This window comes from Carlito syrichta, unplaced genomic scaffold (assembly GCF_000164805.1).
Source record: "Carlito syrichta isolate Samal-C Ts95f unplaced genomic scaffold, Tarsius_syrichta-2.0.1 Scaffold288418, whole genome shotgun sequence".
Taxonomy (NCBI): domain Eukaryota; kingdom Metazoa; phylum Chordata; class Mammalia; order Primates; family Tarsiidae; genus Carlito; species Carlito syrichta.
Genome location: NW_007232514.1, coordinates 94,678 through 114,745, shown reverse-complemented (window position 1 = coordinate 114,745; position 20,068 = coordinate 94,678). Strand labels below are relative to the sequence as shown.

The 20,068-nt window shown below is 39.9% G+C and overlaps 1 protein-coding gene across 2 annotated transcripts in view; it reads left to right on the top strand.

Annotated features, from left to right (window-relative positions):
• Window positions 1-20,068, top strand: part of ADNP (activity dependent neuroprotector homeobox) — a 38,849-nt gene that overhangs the window by 4,398 nt on the left and 14,383 nt on the right. Inside the window, exon 1 of one of the 2 annotated variants that reach the window (XM_008053753.1) lies at window positions 1,184-1,617. The exons of the other annotated variant lie outside the window; for it this stretch is intronic. The gene's annotated coding sequence lies outside the window, so the exon portion shown is untranslated. Of the gene's footprint in view, window positions 1-1,183; window positions 1,618-20,068 lie in introns of those variants that run through there. 2 annotated transcript variants of the gene reach the window in all.

The window sequence follows — 20,068 nt, the reverse complement described above, 5'->3', positions numbered from 1 at the left end:
CCAGCAGGCCAGCGTCCCTCCCGTCCTGCCCACGGCCCTCCACCGCCCCTGTCCCGGCCTCTGCTACCCGGCCAGCATGGCCTCGCACGAGCGTTCCGAGCCCCAACTTTGCAGGAGGTGGCTGGAAACGGACCCCAGAAGCTGCAGGGAGGCGTTCTGCGGGGCAATGAATGGGGAGCTGTCTCGGAGCACCCTCGCTCACCTCTGCCTCCTCTGGGCCGCCCGCCCGCTCCCCTCCCCCACGGGATGCCTGTCTGCTGGAAAAGGCGCGATCGCTCCTCTTCCCCTCTGCCGAGGCCGGGCCCCGGGCTGAGACCCTTCCCCGCCCCACACACACCCACACCGAGTCTTGCTTTCTCCTCCCCCCCCGCCCCTCTGGACAGTCTTGCCGTAACCCCATTTCACAGACAAAGGCTCGGGAGGGAAACAACCCAACTGTGTCCTGTGCTTGCCATCTCTGTGCTGTCCATCCCCACACTCCCAGCTCCCATCCCTGGTGCTTCCTGCGCCTGTGTCTTGAACCTTCAGGATGGGGGAAAACCTCTTGGGCAGCTTGCTACAGTTTCTTTATAAACCTGCATTGTTGCTTCTGGTTTATGGCCATGAAGAAAATACCAGCCCCCACCCAAAATGCACCGCAGCCAAGTCGGCTAAAGGCGATGAGAGTCGGAGTCAGTAGGGGGCGCGTTCTCTGCACCGGGTAAGGCTGCAGAGGGGGAAGGGCCCCGCGCGAGCAGGATGTGCTTCGCAGCGCCTTCTACAGACCATGGGAAAATGGGCCCAGCAAGCCCTCGCGCCAGTGGGTGAGCTGACAGCAACATGGCGAAGGATGAGTGAGTCAGGAGCAGAGATTCCACCTCTGGAGGGAATCCACCCTGCGTTTCACAAGTTTTCTCCTTTTACTTTTTCGAACTGTTGACCCTCAGACAGTCTACATGTGTTCTTGACGAATCACCTTGGCACATCCTTGGCTCGCAGATTCCCTTTCTCTGGAACTCTTCCTCCCTGAAGTTTGAATGTGTCACCATGTCTTTCTGGTGGTAAAGGGGACCGTTTAAAACCTGAGAGTGATGGGATTGGGCGTTGCTGAGTAAGTCCCTTTTTCATAGCCCAAATCCTTCCAAGTCTTTGAGAGTTAAAACTCGTTCTTGAGGGACGCTAGATTTAATGGGGTAGTAATTTTCATGAGCATGTAGATGGGTGTCATGGTTTGCAAAGCCCTGTTGGTAAACATCAAGCCCGTGTTGAGTACTTTCTTGTCAAACTCAACAGTGTTGATTGGAAACGTTTTGTTTCTTTCCAACTTTGGACTTGTAATTGCGGTCCATTATCTCAGTAGCCAACCCCCTTTGCAAAAGTGTTGACACCAGTCTTCTGCAAGCACCCACCTTCTTGGGGTGTGTTGATTTCTATAGATTTTACTCCTCTTGTTATTTCCATAGGTGTGAGATGCACAATGCGAAACCTAGGCCCCAGCTTTTGCACCATGATGCGCAGGGTTGTACTTTTTGTACTGAACTGATAGGTGGCCTAGTGGTTATGCCCTGTACTACCATTTTGAGGATCTGGACTCCGTTTCCTGCCTTGCTCTTTGGACCACATTGTCAATTCACACCGGTGGGTATATTCGTTTTGGAGGGTGGGAACTGCAGCAACAGGGAAGCCAGAGACTTCTTCCTCCTTGGTCACCACCAAAGCCAACACTTCCAAAATTTCAGCCTAGCCACATTCCTTAAGGAACCGGTTAGAGCTGGTTGCAGTAGTGGGTTCCGAACACTCAAAAACATAAGAGATGAGTTGTGGCTTAGCATAAATTATTAAAGATGCTAATATTTTTGTAGTCGTTTTCATTCTACACTCTTCTGTATAAAGTATGTTAAGTAATCATTTATGGTTATTTTGATGCCCCAATCTCAAGAGTTGCTAATGAACTTGTTTTTGCTACCAAAGATTGACAGTGGTTGTTGATGCTTATGGGTACTTTAAAAACTTTGTTACAAGTGTCTTATATAAACACACCAAGATAAGAAGTTTATGGGGAGCTGAATGGGTGTATTCTATGATACATAGTTAATTAACCAGTTGTGTTTATGGGAGCATGCTACCAAGTAACATTTTGGTGAATGAATATATGAGGCAAGTGTTTCACCTTGGTTTTGTGTGGTTTTGTTTTTTGCTATTTTTTAGTAATTACAAGAATCATATTTACGTGATATTTGTAATTTTAACATACTGTTTAGTATTTATAAAATATAATTTTGGTCTGTGTTTGATAAGCAGTTACATGAGTTCTAAAAGTGAGTATGTAATTGGAAGACAACTTATTTGAGTGTATGTTTGAGGTGAGGTTTGTGGAGGTACTTCTGTTTGATGTAGCTAATGATAAATAAGATACAGCATTGAATGATATCCTCAGTGGTAATAGGCATTTGCCCCTTAAAGGAAACTTGCTGTGAGTGCTTAGAAAGCCTGTATTCTACAGTTTCAAAATTTTCCTGGTTCTGACAGTCAAGGAAACAAAAGGTGAAAAACAGTTGGGCTTGAACCCTGGAATTTGCAGTACGTAAACAGTAAGGATTCATTATAGTAAAAAGTCTCAATTAACTAGAGTGGGGAATGGGTATTCTGTTTGTTTGAACTTTAAGTAGAAATTCTTTATTTGACCTTTGTTGAAAAATTTTCTACGACTGCTCTACTAGAGGCTGCTGTATATTGAAACTAACTAAATTTTTTTCTTTTTTCTTTTGGCTCCTACGATCCCTATATGGAAAGTACAGGAGATTGGGCTGAGACTCTCTTAATGACCCCTGACTCCACCAATCTTGGAAATCACTGATTTTAAACATACCCTCTGAAATTACTTTTTCTTAAATATCTTTTTCTCCTTAAACTGGAGTGCAGGAAAAGTTCTAATACTGTTTATATTAAAATGAAAATTTCACAGTGTTGAACAGATTGTTTCAGTACCACTTGCAAGTAACCACCCAATAGGTTTTTATCAGGTGAAAATGACTTTTTATTGTCATTATAACATAGGCACATATGTTTATTACTTATATCTGATTTGTTATCAAAAGCATACGTGCATAAGGCACACTGTGACATTGAGGCTTTTTTTGTAACTACTTAGAAATTTTGAAAATTTTTTTTAAATTCTTGGTATTTTGAAAATTAAAATACTCAGCAATATGTTGATTGGCTAAGATGATGCTAGCTACAAATTTAATTGTGAGAATTGCAATTTAATTGCAAGGTAATATGGAGCTGTCATGTTACAAAGGAGAAAGTAGGAATTGGTACTTGGGTAGAGGAGTGAGAAAAGAAAAAGTCAGCACTTAAGTGTTTTTTTCCTTTCGAGAATCATATATAAATAACAAAATGGCATAAGTTGTAGTAAGGCCTTGGTCAGTTGATTCCATTAGTTGGGGTGTATATGTACACATACACATAAAATATAGTTGAGTTTTTGGAGTTGGAAATGCTGTCATATTATTAAATGCAAATTAAGTTCAAGTATTAGAGAGATAGTTTGGGGACAGTACATTTAAATGTAGGGGAAAACGTACTAAAATTAAACTTCATGGTTTTCTTCTTTTAAAAAAAACCTCTTTAAATCTTAGTGAAATACACCTTTTTAAAAATGATATGAAAGGAAAAAATTCGTATTTTGTGAAATTAGAAGCTAATGTGTGGCTTACACCAAAGTACTCATGTGGAATAACCTACTCGTTTAACCTGGACTTCCTGAGAGCTTTTACTTGAAAAGAATGTCATGAGGTCTGTCACATCTTACACAGGTAAAATACTTTCAGTGAGTGTTTAACTTTACTTGTCTGGGAAACATTGCTCCCTTATGTAAATAATTATTGTTAGACTTAGAGTGCTTGACTTGTTATTAGCATCACATAGTTAGAAAGTTTCTCCTCTAGTTTTGTAAGAGTTTGTGGTAGTAACTGGAGCAAATGCCATATTTTACTAGTGTGCACCGCTGTTGTGCCTTTTATAATTAGTTTGGAAACTCGTGTTTGAAACTGGTATAAGCCAAAGCCCACACTAATTAACTGAAATCATATTCTGAATGAAAACGCTGTTTCTTGTTTATACATTGGCATTTCCACCGTGATCATTGAGACACTTTATAAGATACACCACCTAAGTTTGCCCAGCTTTTGTGACCATTGTGACCTCACGGTTTTTTGTCGTTTGTTTGCCTGATCCTGTTAATTAGAAAGTGAGGGGAGAATGATGATGTTCCTTTAGTCGCTCAGTGTCTTAGCCCTTACAAGTGTATTTTGTCATGACCTGTCTTTGCTGTCTGCCAGTTTAGGGCTCAGTTTAAGTAAGAGTTTATATTCTGCTTCACTGGAAGGTCAAGGCTTTTCTCTATATTATCCTGCTTCTCAAATTGGCCAATACATCAGCTTGATGATGTCCGATGTGTGTATAGGAAGCCAGATAAATTGTGAGCAGGGTGTACATTTTTATTGTAATTGATGAAAAATGCAAAATTCTTGTTACTATTTCAGTTCTGGGCCCTCTCATCTCATATGAATGCACAGGCCTCTGCCTTTAGGAATTCCTTAAGATGCACTCATAAGCCTCCATGGTATTACCGATCCCTACCTTAGTTCCAAGGCAGCAGCTAAAGAAATCCTGGATCCTCTCAAGAATTTCAGCAGTGTTCCAGAAATAAAGAGTTGGAAAATAAGAGAAGAGCATAGAAGACTTTGGGTAGATTTTACAAAGGGAAGACAGTTCTGAACATATACTGTGGTTTTAGATTTAAATTAAAATTTTAATTTGAAAACATGCGTGCAGTCTAATAGATGCTCTTGCATTATTTGACCATCTCTTTGAATTAAAAGTAAATCTACATATCCTAATACCCTCTCCAGTACTTTGGGACTCTCCAGCATTTTGGTAGTCTGAGGTGGGAGAATCACTTGAGCCCAGGGTATAGATTTGTAGTTGAGTCACTCAGCTGTGGGTTGTTTGTGTTTATGTGTCACTTCTCATGTGACTGTGATGCCTTTAATAAGAATGAGGTGTTTAGGCATGTAAAGGCTCCCTTGCTGGCCTTCATGGTATAATAAAATAATATTGATGGATTTCATATTTTATTTTTCAAGCACTTTGTAAACTATTCTCAATTCTCTCAGGACTGTCCTTGTCTCACAAGTGGGGAAATCAAGGCACTGCCACTTAAAATGATGAAGTGAGCCACAGAATATGTCTGGGCTGGTTCCCAGGCCTGTGCTTGGAACACAGGCCTTTATAGTGAGTGCTCCTGTAAACTGTTTTTGGCTAACTGGGGCCCACATGAATGCTTCATCATCTCATGGTGGTGTTTTGAGCTTGTATGTCCATTTACCCAGTGATCTCAGTGGTCTCTACAGTTAAAGTCGGCCACACACTCAGCAGGAGAGTATGGGTGTGACTTGGGCAGGTGGTGGTTAGTTGGAGTAGCATAGGTCTAGTTTGAAGTTAGCTATGTGAGGGTCTAAAAAGAAACTTTGTTGCTCCGTGCATTTCCCATTGCTTTTTCTGTTTTGGTTTAGGAAAGTCTTGTTCCTTCTCTCCTCTGAGAGTTATTTTTTCTTAGATAATGGCTGGTTTTGCCTTTTCTGTGTTTGAACCCTTCATGCTCCATTTAAGAGTTTATGGAAGGCCAGGCACCATGGCTCACGCCTGTAATCCCAGCACTTTGGGAGACTGAGGAGGGAGATCACTTGAGCCCAGGAGTTTGAGACCAGCCTGGGCAACATAGCAAGACCTTTTCTGTACAAAAAATTAGCTGGACATGGTGGTGCATGCCTGTAGTCCCAGCTACTTGGAAGGCTGAGGTGGGAGGGTAGCTTGAGCCCAGGAGATTGAGGCTGCAGTGAGCCATGATCATGCCACTGTACTCCAGCCTGGGTGACAGGGTGAGACCCTGCCTTTAAAAAAAAAATTTTTTTTAAAAACTTGTGGAGGTATGCTTCACTTGAAAATCTATAAAGCTGTCCTCTTCTTGTGGGAGGTGGTGACTTGAGAACCTTGGGAGTGGTCTCTTGAAACCTGCCATATCTGAAGAAACTTTTGTCTAGTGGAAATAATGTGGAATTCATTAAAATTTTACATCGGAATTGTAAATTTAAGTCAACCGAATTCTTGCTCTTGTGAAAAAGGTGAGCTGAGACTGGGAGTGTCATGATGCAGGGAGTGCTGGTTCAAGATCAGTTATACTTAAAAACAGCAACAAGAAAAATACAAATAAGATTTCTCTGGGGAAAGTGTAAAAATTGAGCCATCAAGTGGCAAAACATGCTACAAGAATGCTCTTGAAAAACTGCCTTTGGCAAAAACCTTGATCCTGGGATATGGCTTAGAAAAACTTGAAAACATAAATTACTGTTACTCAAGAATGGTGAGAAAAATGCATTTCCTATGGTGGGGAAATGATTTCTGAGTAGTTTTGATAGAGCATGAAGCATTTATTATTAGAAGATCTAAATAACTTTTTGTCCAATGCTATTTAGATGTAAAGACACCGTGTGGATATGGAATAATTATGAATGGGCATATTTCCTTGTCCTCTTAGGCTCTGTTGTGAATTATTTCCCTTTTTAACATTTCTCTTCAGCCGAGTTGTCGGCTTACACAGACAGTGAGTGGCGCTAATCCTGTGGAGTTCTTATGTAGGCAGCAGGGTGCTTCAGTCACTCTTTATGTTCTGTCCCTACCTTGTTGCAATACCTATTCAAAGTGAAGTACATTTGGTCAGGCCTAGTTGGGCCCACTCCTGTGATCATAGCACTTTGGGAGGCGGAGGCGGGAAGATTGGTTGAGCCCTGGAGTTCAGTACCAGCCTGGGCAACATAGTTAGACCCTTGTCTCTACAGAAAATTTAAAAATGTAACCAAGCGTGATGGCCTGTGCCTCTAGTCCCTTGGTAGGCTAGGGTGGGAGAATTGCATGATCTCACCTCTGCACTCCAGAATGGGCAACAGAACAAGACCCCTTCTCTGAGAGGAAAAAAAAAACAGGTAAATTGGAAGTGCTTCCCACCTCATACTCTCCCTAAGTCTAGATTGGTAAGATGGTGTCTTCAGTTTTGGTTTTTTTTTTTCCCTTTATTAAGCAATTAGGCATCTTCCCCATTTTCAAATATAATTTTTTGTGAATTTTAAAGTTGATGAAGGATTAGAGAGCCAGACCTCTGGTTGCTCAACTTTGACCTTGTCCCTTGGGCATCATCTCCCTCCATCTGTATGCACATCTCATACTCTCTTAGGAGTACAGCCTGAAAACAGTTGGTTCCATTGGTGTGCTGGAAATTCTGTTGGTTGCGGCTAGAATTCTTGTCTGAAATCTAAATACTCAAAGTAGTAGGATGAACAGCAACACAGTAGCAGTTTTCCAGTTGTGGGCACTAGTCTTGTAGTCTGAAAATCTTAAAAAGACAAGTGACCCACATTTTTTAAAATATAAAATATGCAAAAACTAGATCACACCTTTCTGCTTCTGCATAGCTGTAAGTCACCTAGGTTTATTTAAGATAGTTGCAGATGTTCTGTTACATAATCATTTTAAGTGTCACTGAGCTTGTAAAGTTAAGACGATACTAGCTATAGCTAGAATGGCTCACACAGATGTATTTAAGGTACTGTATACAAACACGACTGTGTGTGTATGTCTAAGTATGAATGCATATTGTAATGTGTACAGGAAGAGACATGGCAACCACATCTGATTCTTAGAATCTCAGGAATGATGGTCTGGCTTTTTCTTTTGGTAGAGGCAAGGTCTTGCTATGTTGCCTAGGTTGGTCTTGAATTCCTGCGCTCAAGAAATTCTCCTGCCTTGGCTTCCCAAAATGCTGGAATTACAGGCGTGAGCCACTACACCCAACCTAGTATTAGCTTTTTTTTTTTTTTTTTTTTTTTTTTTGAGTTGGAGTCTCACTCTGTCGCCCAGGCTGGAGTGCAGTGACCGCTCCTGGCCACCGCAGCCTCGACGTGCTGGACTGTGGCGATCCTTCCGCCTCAGCCTTCCAAGTAGCTGGAACTACAGGCACGCGCTACCATGCCTGGCTAGTTTTTGATTTATTGTAGAGATGAGGCCTCGCCAGGTTGCCCAGGGCTGGTCTCAAACCCGTGGTCTCAGGCAATCCACTCACCTCAGCCTCCCAAGACGTGGGATTACAGGCTGAGCCACCGAACCCGGCTAGAGCTTTTTAAAAAGGTTATGCCCTACTGTGAACTCAGAATTTTCAAAGTGATCATTTAAGTATTTGACCTGGTTTAAGGTAATGATAACTACTCACATCATATCACTTAATCCTTCTGACATTGGAACAACACAATAGTGTCCTGCTTATACCAAAAAAAGACTTCTAAAGGTTAAGTAGCATCATGGTGTGACAATTAAGTTCACGAACCCATCCTAGAAAAAGTGCTCCATATCTCATTGCTGAATACCACTACGGTCACCTTGGAAGTTCTCCCCTTGGGAAACTATGCACTGATACCCACACCTAGTCCACCCATCAAAGCAATTTTGGAACTCTTTCTGGAATGGCTATCAGAGCTGTAGTCATATTATCTTTAATGTACTGAATGTCATAAAAATGTCTTCCTTTCAATATTTCCTTTATCTTCCATTAAAAAAGTCATTGGAGGCCAGATCAGATGAGTAGGGAGTGTGTTCCACTGCAGTTATTTGTTTATTGGCTAAAAACTCGCTCACAGTGCTGTGTGAGCTGGTGCATTGTCATGATACAAGTGTTCTTTTAGGACCATTTTTGAACACATCTTTCTCATGCTAAGATTTTCAGTTAAGATTTTCATGTTTCCCTGTTGATGTATATTTGGTCTGCCATGCTTCTCAGTCAGCCGACAGTTTGACACACAATTAGATAAATTTTTGCAATGTTTTTGTCATTTCTGCTCATTACTGGCCATCCTAACCTGTTTATCAGTGACTCTTTCTCTCCTCTCAGAAAATTGTTTAATCCATTTGTACACTGCTGTTTTACTCATGGCATAATCTCTATAGACTTGGACTAACGTGTCCCTGATTTTGCTTCCACACTTGCCGAGTTTAACAAGAAATTTAATGTTTGTTCATTGCTCTAATTCAAACTCTGACATTCTCATGATGGCAGCTCTGATGGCCATTCCAGAAAAAAGAATTCCAAAATATGGCTTTGATGGGTGGACTAGGTGCCAGCGTCAGTGCATGACTTTCCAAGGGGAGTACTTCGAAGGTGACCATAGTGATATTCAGCAATGAAGTATGTAGCACTTTTTCTAGGATGAGTTCATGAACTTAATTGTCAGTCATATTTAGAATCACAAAGATAATAAGTGGCAGAGCAAGAGATTAAACACAGGTCTGTCCAGCTCGTGTTTACATGTGGCTGGCAGGTCTGGTAAATTTTGTTCATGAAAGCAAACCAATACTTTTGAAACAAATTTTGACGTAAGCCATAAGCTGTCCCCTTAAACCTTTTCTTTCCCTTCCCTTTGCTGTCACCTCAGTGTCTCTACCTCACTCCTGAGGCAGTGCTGATTTCTTGACCTTTCAGATTGGGTGAGTCTGGGATTGGGTACATGCTCCCTCAGTTGATTCTGATGGTTGACTGGTCTGGTGTCCACTCTTAATTGACTTCCTCCAGACCTTTCTTAATGGGATCTGCTGAACACAACTAGATTAATCCTCTTAAAGTGCCATTAGAGCCATGTCACTTCTCTACTTCAAAACCTACAGCATCTCCTCAGTGCCTATGAGACCCAACAGCCAGCTCCAGCTTGACTTTCAAGGCCCCCATCCTATGCTCATCCTGACTTTCCAACCTTGTCATTCATTATACTCAGAAACTTGCCTCGCACCCCCTATTCACACAGCCTCTTACTTTCCAGCCTCTTGAACTGTGCTAGAAATTTTTTTTGCAGTAAATGCAGATTCTCCACCTAACTTAGTGGCCCTAATTCAGCAGCTACTTTCATCCTCTGCTGAGAATAAACTGTCCCTCTTAGGAAGCCTCCTAGCATATAGTTTGTGATACATCTGATATATTGCCTCTTTTACTGTGGATATTTATGAGATGGCATATCTGTAAACATTTTCTAGTCAGGAACTCATTCATTCAGTCTGCATTTATTAAGTGCCTACATTGTGCCAGCCACTGAAATAGATGTTAGAGATGCCTCAAGGAAAATCCAAGCCAGATCCTTTTAATGACCGTTCTTTGTCTTGAATAGTGAGATGGCACCCTTGTCCCTTAGCATACTTTAAGGGGTTCTGTTTAGTCCATCAGTTGAGATCAGGAAAGTTAAACTGCTGACTGAGATATACAGGGGGTGCTCAAAAAATGTATACATATTTTAAGCAATGTTATCTATGTATTGCTTTTCCAACGTGAATTAAATTACAGTGACAGTGTGTAGTATGATGTTTGCTCAACCGTGCTTCTGCCATTTTCTTTGACTGTTCTACCTGTCACATGGTGACGATACCATTCATTTAGTTAATGCCATTTTTTGAGTGAACGTCATACTTAAAATGTGTTTTTGTTTGTTTGTTTTGTTTTGTTTTACATCCCCCGTATATCAAATGTATACATACAACATGGCTGCTGTTAGTTTTTAGTGAGTGTGAGAGAATAGAATTTGGTCTATACAGGTCACGGGGGCCACTGCATCAGAGGTCTGAGTGTGGCCTGGATTATAGTATGCAGACATAAATACCTCTTTACCAGCTGTGTCAGTTGCCATTTCAGGTCATATTTTCTAAATCTGAGATCACCTATGATGAGCATTCAAAATAAAACTTTTAAGTCACAGTGTGATTATAGTTTTGATGATTGGCAATGTGGTGAACCAGGTTGTTTGTTTACCATTAGATTGTTGGTTTGTGATTAATGAACTTCAACATTTAAAAAACTTGCTTAAAGTGCTAAACTTAAATTTTTCATTACTCTGTTACCATTCAAAAGCTTCTTGTTTTATTTTTCCTAGGATCTCTCCCCTTTGCAGTTCTACTCTTGTAATTGAAAGAAACTTAAGGTGATTTGAAAATTTAATAATGTGGGAATTAGCTGAGTATCTTTTCTGTACTGCCACATGCTCAAGTTTGCAAAACGAAGAAGTAGTTGAATATCTCATTGAAGTCATCCCAGCTGTATTAGGTCTATTAAGGCAGAATGAGCAGGGCTTTAATTGCCAAAAAGATATATTGTTTCTGGCCTTTTGAAGAGGAGCAGATTTGTCAAGAAAGTGAACTCTCTGCCAACATTTTTGTGGGGACCACCTAGGTTCCAGTAATGTATTACCACTACCAAAGTGGTAGTGTATTTAATACTACCAAAGTGGCCAGGAAATTTGTAACAGTCTTTAAAGTTTTATATTACATCCAGGGCTTGCTATAGAAGATCTGTCCTGTTCCAGGGTTTATTAACAAATGTTTAATATTCATAGTTTTAGTAAAGAGACCCATCAATGATCAGTGCCCCCGATTTTGAACCACATAAACTATCATTACATCCATTGTTAAGTGTATGGTTCTGTGGTGTTTAGTACATTCACATTGTTGTGCAACCATCACCACTGTCCATCTTGAGATTTTCCCTTTTTTTAATCAGAATCTCACTGAACTTCAACATTAAAAAAATAAAACTTGCTTAAAGTACTAAAATTAAATTTTTTATTATTCTGTTACCATTCAAAAGCTTCTTGTTTTATTTCCTAGGACCTCTCCCCTTTGCAGTGGTACAGTCACGGCTCATCTGTCTACTAAGCAGATGCAGGTCCTACAATATTCAGGAAACATGAGGACTTATTGGTTATACAAAGAAACAGGGCTTTCTTATGACCACATTTTGACTCAGTGAGTCATAGAGAAATTGCCTCCTGGGTTCAGGCAGTCCTTCCATCTCAGCCTCCTAATCTCAGCCTCCTAAGTAGCTGAAACTGCAGGCGTGTGCCACCACACCTGGCTAATTTTTTGGTTTGTTGTGGAGACAAGGTCTTGTTATGTTGCCTAGGCCAGTCTCAAACTCCTGAGCTCAAGCAATCCTCCCACCTCAGCCTCTGAAAGTGCTAGGATTGCAGGCATGAGCTACCACATCCATCTTGTGAACTTTTTTTATCTTGCAAAACTGCAACTACCGATTAAACAATAACTCCTCAATTCTCCCTCCACTCTGCCTCTGTCAACCACCATTCTACTTTCTGTCTTTATAAATTTGACTCCTCTAAGTACTTTGGATCATGCAGTATTTGTCCTTTTATGACTGGCTTTGCTCACTTGGCATGTTTTCAAGTCCATTCATGTTGGAGCATATATTAGTACTTCATTCCTTTTTAAGACTGAGTCATATCCCGTTATGGCGATATACCCCCATTTTATTTATCCATTCATCAGTTGAAGGAGATTTTAGTTGTTTCCACATTAGGGTTAGGAATTATGCTACTGAGAGCATTCGTGTACAAGCTTTTGTTTGGGTATATGTTCGTTCTCATTTCCCCATTGCTTATGTAACAAAAGGAATTTTATTTGGGAAAAGGAGCCTGGATGTAGTTGAGAACTGACAAGCCTCCTACCAATCCCTCTCACCAAAAAGGAAGCTCTCCTCTCCCAAGGGACTTTCAGAAGAACGTGCTTTGAGTATTCACAACGTGCAGATAATAGAGGAGAGACACAGGACATGTCAGTGTTTTGAAAAGGTGGCATGTTAAAGATGCCAGGGTTCAAAGGTTAACATTTTTCATTTTGCAAGATATTTTATGATGTGGATAGAAAGAGATTCTTCAGATGTTACTGTCTAGTGCTTGTTGGCATCCATGGTGATGGTAAGAGGGCTTTAAGGCCAGCATCCTCATAGCTGAGTTATTACAGTTCTCTGGATGTGATGGAATTATCTGACTGGTCTAAGATGTGTGTGAATTCTTAATCTCTGCATCACTACTTGAGCTGGTTTGGCTGAGCTTTTTAATTTTTTTTTTTTTGAGTTGGAGTCTCACTCAGTCGCCCAAACTGGAGTGCAGTGGCCGCTCCCGGCCACCGCAGCCTCACCCGCTGGGCTCCTGTGATCCTTCCGCCTCAGCCTTCCAAGTAGCCGGAATTACAGGTGTGCGCTACCACGCCCAGCTGATTTTTTGATTTATTGTAGAGATGAGGTCTCGCTACCCAGGCGGGTCATGCGAGCTTTTTAATTTTTTAAGGGCATTTCAACTTGGTGCTGGATTCTGGTACTTTCAGATGTAGATATACAACATACTGCTGTTTGTTTTCAGTGAATGCTAAGGTTTGAGGGTGGCCTGGAAACCCAGCTCCCTCATAGACAATCAGCCACTTTACCTCTGTTACTGAGCTGCAGAAAGAGGAAGAATTGAGATTGGGCAGTCCTGTGTTGTTTCTGTGATGCAGAGTGTGTTTTCATAACAGATTTCAGTTGATACTATGATTTGGAAGGTGAATCTCAGTCATTTGCCTTTCCCAGCACCTATAGTGGACATTTGGGGTTTTTGTTTTGTTTTCTGATTTTGTAAACAACGTTTATGTCCCTGTGATTGAGAAGACGCTGAAAACTGGTTATTGTTACTTAGTTCAGTCCAAGGTATCTTTTTCACAGCAACTGAACTAGCTAATGCTGAAAAGGATAACACATGTTTATTAAAAGAAAAAAGAAAAAAAAAGACTCTATATCATATCTGTGAAGTGGCTGCCACCAACACAAATGCATTTTGCAGGAGCATTAATTGAAAAATAGTATCCAGAATTAGAGTACTGTTGTCTCGACTGTCTCCTGAGGAGAATAGGAAGGTGTCTTAAAAATTTGAAAGCCTGTTGTGTGAATAGGGAATTTATAGCTGGGCTGTTCTATAGACAGGTTACAAAACATTTGTAAAGAGTACACTTGTGAACAGAGCTATCGGGTGAGGAGTGAGCCGTCTGGTGAGATTTTGTGCTCTTCCTCTCTCGAGGTGATCAGGCAAAGAAATTGTCTTTTAGAGCAGGGTTGTTTGTAGAATGGATTCACACGTTGTTTATAGAAAGTGGCAAAATTCCTTTGACTAAACATTTTTGTACAGGATGCTATATTTAGATAAATATATCTTCTTGCCTTGCATAAATTTAGTCTTCCAGTAGAGAAATAGCTATGAAAACGTAATTATAAGGAAGTTTAATTATTGATGTGATTTAAAACTTGAAAATCAGTGTAGTTTTTTGTGGAGGCAGTTCTGTATTTGATGCCTTATTAAATTAATTCTGTGAAACTGGGATAGTGAAAGTTCAATGAGGTTAGTAATTTAAGAATAGAAGAAATCGGAAATTGGTTGTATTTCCTGCCTGCTTCTTTTCTTTATTAAGAGTGTTTTAATATGATTATCCTAAGCAGTATAATTGATGTTCATTATTCAGATTTAGCTTTTCAATACAAGTGTCATCATTTGCAAAGTATTTCTCCTGGCTTTTTTTTTTTTTTTTTTTTTTCCCCCCCTCAACACTTCTACACATTTTCCAGCAAGTTTAAGGAAAGAGGAGACTAAACATTATTTTCTTAATCTCTGTCTTGCTGCACAGTGTTATCTGCTAATCCAGAGTAGCATTCTGTCCCCTGAGTAGGTAGATTTACCTGTTCTGTGGAACTTGGGGTTGGAGAGGCAAGGAAAAGGAGGAGACATTAAAGCTGCCTTCCATGAAGAGCTTCTGGAATCTGTCAGATCTTCTGCCAAGGTGGTAGGAGAGGGGAGGAGATGTTGCTTCTGTCCAGGACTGTGGAGGCTCATTGGAGGGTTTAAAGCAAAACTGGCTAGGGTTAGTTCTTAAAAAATATGTAAGTATATAATCTTACAACTGGTTTAATTTAAATGTCAGACTTAATGAGAAACTTCAAAGTGTCTGTCTACTACTTAGATGCAGGTCCTACAATAGTCAGAAAACATGAGGCCTTATTGGTTATACAAATAAACAGGACTTTCCTATGACCACGTTTTGACTCAGTGAGTCATATAGACAAGTATTAAATGTGTTAGTGAGGGGAAGATAAAATGTATCAATATGGGAATGGTGTTTTCTTTCTGACTAGTTTTTATTTTAATAGGTCCTAAATGTTTTCACAGAGACATCACAAAATCTATTCTTTAAAAAAAAAAAAAGTCTGTCACAGGTAGCAGTGAAATTAACTGATGCTCTAATTCTGTTCAATGCAATCTTAAAATGCCTGTTTTCCTCTTATGCTTATTGCCAGCATAAATTCACTTTTTTTAGTTAGAGCATTGGTTTAAAGAAACATTAAAAATCTGACTCTTAAACTCTAGCGAGGGGTTATAAGATCTTCATATAAAAATTCATGCATCAGCATTAATTGGAGTACTTTGTTTTAAGTATTGAGGGTCTGAATTTCTTATGTATTTATTGGAGTTGCTGATGTTTAAGAAAATGAAATTGTTTATATTGTAGTAGTCTGTCTTCCTAATTTTCGTTAATTTGGAAAATCTAGCTGCCATTTTTCTTCACTAGGAAAGGCATCATTTGCAGCCCTTGATTCTCACTACCCCTCCCACCCCTCAGGTAAGAGATAATCCCAGAGACTGTATTTTCCTTTACAGCTTTAATGTAGAAATGTTAAAAAAAACAACATCACAGTGTAGACTTGGCATTCTGATCCTTTAGGCTTACCATGGACTCTCTAACTTCATACTCTAATCAGACTGATTTTATTTAGGAGAGATTGTCAGCGAACCAGTGGAATTCTACTCTAGCCTTTGTACTTCATGCTTTGGTTGATTGCCCACCAGGCCCAGATGCTGTATCCCAGGATACTGCCACTTTGGCTTAAATTTGCATCTCGGGCTTAGTTAAGATTAGTGACTGTTTCAAGGAGATACTTGGGAGCAAGGAACTTTTCTTTCTCCTTTTCACCTCCAGTTTTTATCTTATTTATATTTCACCTAAAATTCCTTTAGAAACAAGAGTTTCACTGATTTTTAAAAAATAAAATGTTGAAAACTAATGGTTTAGACTAAGCGTCTTATGTTTAGGTGTAACCAGGAAGAGAAGTCCTCGTCCTTGTGTAGTTCTCAGTGCAGTATTGGAGGTTTTTCTTAAAGAAATTGTAGGCTTGTACTCACTCGTGTGACTGAAAACATTAGTTGTCACTCTAGTATATGCTCGGGTTTCGGTTCCCAAATATTAGAAAATAGCAATTGATGAAAAGTAGGATGCACTATTATACTTACTGTTGTATTTTCTGACATGTTAAATTAGCACCATATACTCTTACTAGGAATTTGGGAAACATCACATAAGAGTGCATTTGAAAGTATGAAGATCTGTATACTAGAAAATGACATACTAGGTCCTCCCTTAAAATGCAATCTGAACAAATTGGATTTAGAGGCCTTTTTTTCCCTGTCTTGAATATCTGCCTGGTCGAAGGTTGATGGTTGGGTTATCTTGTACTTATCTAAAAAAGGTTTATCTTTTTCCTCCGTTTGCTTATTTGTTTTGTCTTTGCTTATTTGTTTTGTCTTCGTTTTGTTTTGTGTTACTTTCTGATAATGCAGTAGTAAGTGCTTTTCTTATGCCCTTAAAATTAGGGATTCTGTGGCAACATCCTTGATCTGGTAGCGCTGCAGAGGAACTGTCAAGGACAGACAAGTCCCACTGACAGACAAGTCCCACTGACCTCGTGTGTCAGAAAGACAGACCTTCCCTTGAGCCTGCTAAACTAGCACTGTCATCTGTTGGGTAATCCACCTGCCTGACCCAGAAGAACCTGAGGACAGCTTCTGACTAGATTCAGGGCTTTCAGCAGAGCATTTGTTTCATAAATGATTATAATTACGTTTGTCAGTTAATGAGCTCTTTGCTTAAGTTCACAGTTACTGATATTATCATCATACTTCCCTTGTACAGATTCAGTCTAAAATGGGTTATTTCCTCATGAGCCAGGTTCTTTTTGCCTTTATTTGCCCTCTGGGAGCTTAAAGAAGTGTTTCTGCTTTTGATATTTGGAAGGGGAGGAGGATCATATATCTGGTTTTGAATTTAATTATTTTTTGAGTCAAGGTCTCACTCTGTTGCCCAGACCTCTTGGGCTCAGGTGATCTTCCCACTTCAACTTCCCAAGTAGCTGGGACTACAGATGTATGCCACCATACCTGGCTAATTTTTTGATTTCTTGTGAAGATGAGGTCTCACTGTGGTGCCTAGGCCAGTCTTGAACTTCTGGGTTCAAGTAATCCTCCCGCCTTGGCCTCCCAAAATGCTGGGATTACAGGCATGAGCCACTACACCCAGCCTTTATGTTTTAAGAATAACTATGAGGTATAAGTGCAGTTTTGTTACATGGATATATTGTATAGTGGTGAGCTCTGGGTTTTTTATGTATCCGTCACCCAAATAACTTACAGGGACACCCTTTTCAATAAATGGTGCTAGGAAAATTGGATTGCCACATTCAGAAGAATAAAATGACCCCTATCTCACCATATGCAAAAACCAACTCAAGGTGGATGAAAGACTTAAGTGTTAGACCTAAAACTATAAAAATACTAAAAGAAAACTCTTCTGGACGTTGGTTTAGGCAAAGAAGTCATGACTGAGGCCTCAAAAGCATAGGCAACAAAAATAAGACAAAGGGGACTTAAACTATAAAAGGCTTCTGTGAGTGCACGCGTGTACACACACACACAAACATATGTGTATATATAATGTATATAGTTTTAATGTATCTGTAACCTAGGGCCTAGATGAGTCTCAGGTTTTCAATCCAGCCATCTAACTCTTGCTTTCTAAGAAAGCACATGAATAGGGTTTTGGCCTGAACTAGTAAAACTTTAATATCTGAGCCCTAGTAGGTGTGAATATAATTCGCAAAGATTAGTAGGAAAGTAGTATGGTTAATTCAACTAACAGTGAATTTAAATCAGTCTCAAAAATGAAATGCTTAAGTGTAGTTTATCAGATAGCATATGCTTACCAAAAAGCTACTATCAGTCGTAGGTAAAACGTGACAAATGTTAACTCTAATAGGTCATTGAGCTTTTTCCAATTCTTTTAGAATTTGGAGTGTTTGATTCTTTCCATATAGTGTTTTTTATTTTACTTATTGAAACCAGAGGCCAAAGTATTAAATGATGTTAGTAGTCATCTTTCCCTCATCCTGCTTTCTTCATGTGGTGACAGGTCCCAGCTCTCCTTTCTAGCATCATTGTCGGCCTTGTTTGGGACACATGTCCAACTCTGTACTGATGAGTATCCACAGAGATGAAATGTCCTTACTGGTCAACCTAAGTCATGTACACTCTGCTTTAATGATGGAGGGACTTCCTGACTGACTGCACATCCTTTGTGGCAGGGGAAGTTCAGAGCAGGCCGAGCGGGCACTAAACCCTGCTGACTGAGGGCCTGTGTTGAAGTGAGAAAATTGTGTTTAACTCGGGTCTCTATTCCTAGCACAGTGGCTGGCAAAGTGTAGGTGCTCTGAAAATGGTTGGCTAACATATGAACAGTGTTATGATTTCATCAAATTGGGTATTTTCCCCTTTTTATGTCATGAGCTAAAAGGCTTAAGATTTAACTGATGGGAGTTCTCCTTGGTATGCTGATCTGCTAAAAAGTGGCCATCCTGATAACCAGGGAGGCTTGAGAGAAAGGATGAACTTCCAAAGAGCAAATCTGGGAGAAAGTAAGCGTATCCCTCTGCATTTCCTAAGATCCCAAAGCCCATCTGCAGGACAATTTTTGGCATTATTGTAAGGTGTCTTTCTCCTTAAGAGTAGTGGTTATAAATATTTTTAGCCCTTTTTGCCTTCAAAGGGAGGAAAGAGCCTTTAAAATCTTGGGCAGAGGCAGTTTTAAAAATTTATTTTGTTCCCACCACTCAGTCACTTAAGTATAGGGTAGAGGCCCCTTGTCCAGATTTCTAAATGAGAATCAAATATATAACATTAATGAACCCTGGAGGCAGCTGTTGGTTTAAACTTAAGTTTCTTAACAGCATGCTATAGACAGAAAAAAAACCACATGGCCCTTGTATTATTTTTCTTATCATTTGTAATACTTCTAACATTGGTAGAGTGCGGTTGAGAGTTTCCTTCAAGGAATTATGTGGCTTGTTTCAGGCATGGAAAAGATTGAGACATATACATGAGAAATGGTAACAGTGGCCCCTTCGGGAAGGAGAGCAGCATGGCTGGAGGGGAGAAATAGGAAGGAATCCTTCTTTGCTTTTATTCCTGTACTGTACTGTGTGCTTGTTTCATCTGCTGAGAAAAGTGTCTAATTTAAAGCAAAAAAATATATATATATATACTGGGGTGCCAAAAAAAATGTATACACATTTTAAGAGATGTTACCTGTTGAAGCTTTCGAAGTTGAATTAGCGGCAGCAACGTGTAGTACAACGTTCACTTAAAAGATGCCGTTAACCTTTTGTTATTAGTATATATTATTATAGTTTTAATGCAGTTTTTTTCCTTTCTTAAAATGTGTATACATTTTTGGCACCCTCTTTATAAATGTATTTGTAAATGCTTTTGCAGATGCCAACATATGTGTTATACGAGCTCCAAATGGACAGAATCTTAGGAATGGCCTCTGTAAACAAATGCATGGAGGGCACATCTCCACCTGGGGAAAGAACCCATAGTGGAGTTCCCAGGATTGTTAGAGGTATTAGAAATCTGTTTATGAAGATAGTTACAATATCAACTCAGGTCAGGCTACATCTTTCAGTATAAACATTAACATAAGTTCCTCCTAGTTGTTAAGCATAGAACAAAATACAATATTTTGGTATACATTTCTCAGTAAGCATTGTCACTGTTTTATTTATAAGCCTTGTAAATTCAGCCCAAATAAGTAAACTCAACCCTGACTCTAGGTGAAATACCACTCTTTATAGATTATAAGTTTCTTATAACTAAGCTCTCTTATGAACATACTTAATTTTTCAGAACTGTGGGTAGATGAATTGGGTACCTATCAGGCAGGAAGGTGTTCATCACATTGGGATGTCTGAAACTGATGTGGTTAGCCGTGAGAAGGCACTTGGGAGAGAGAGTCTTCATTTCCC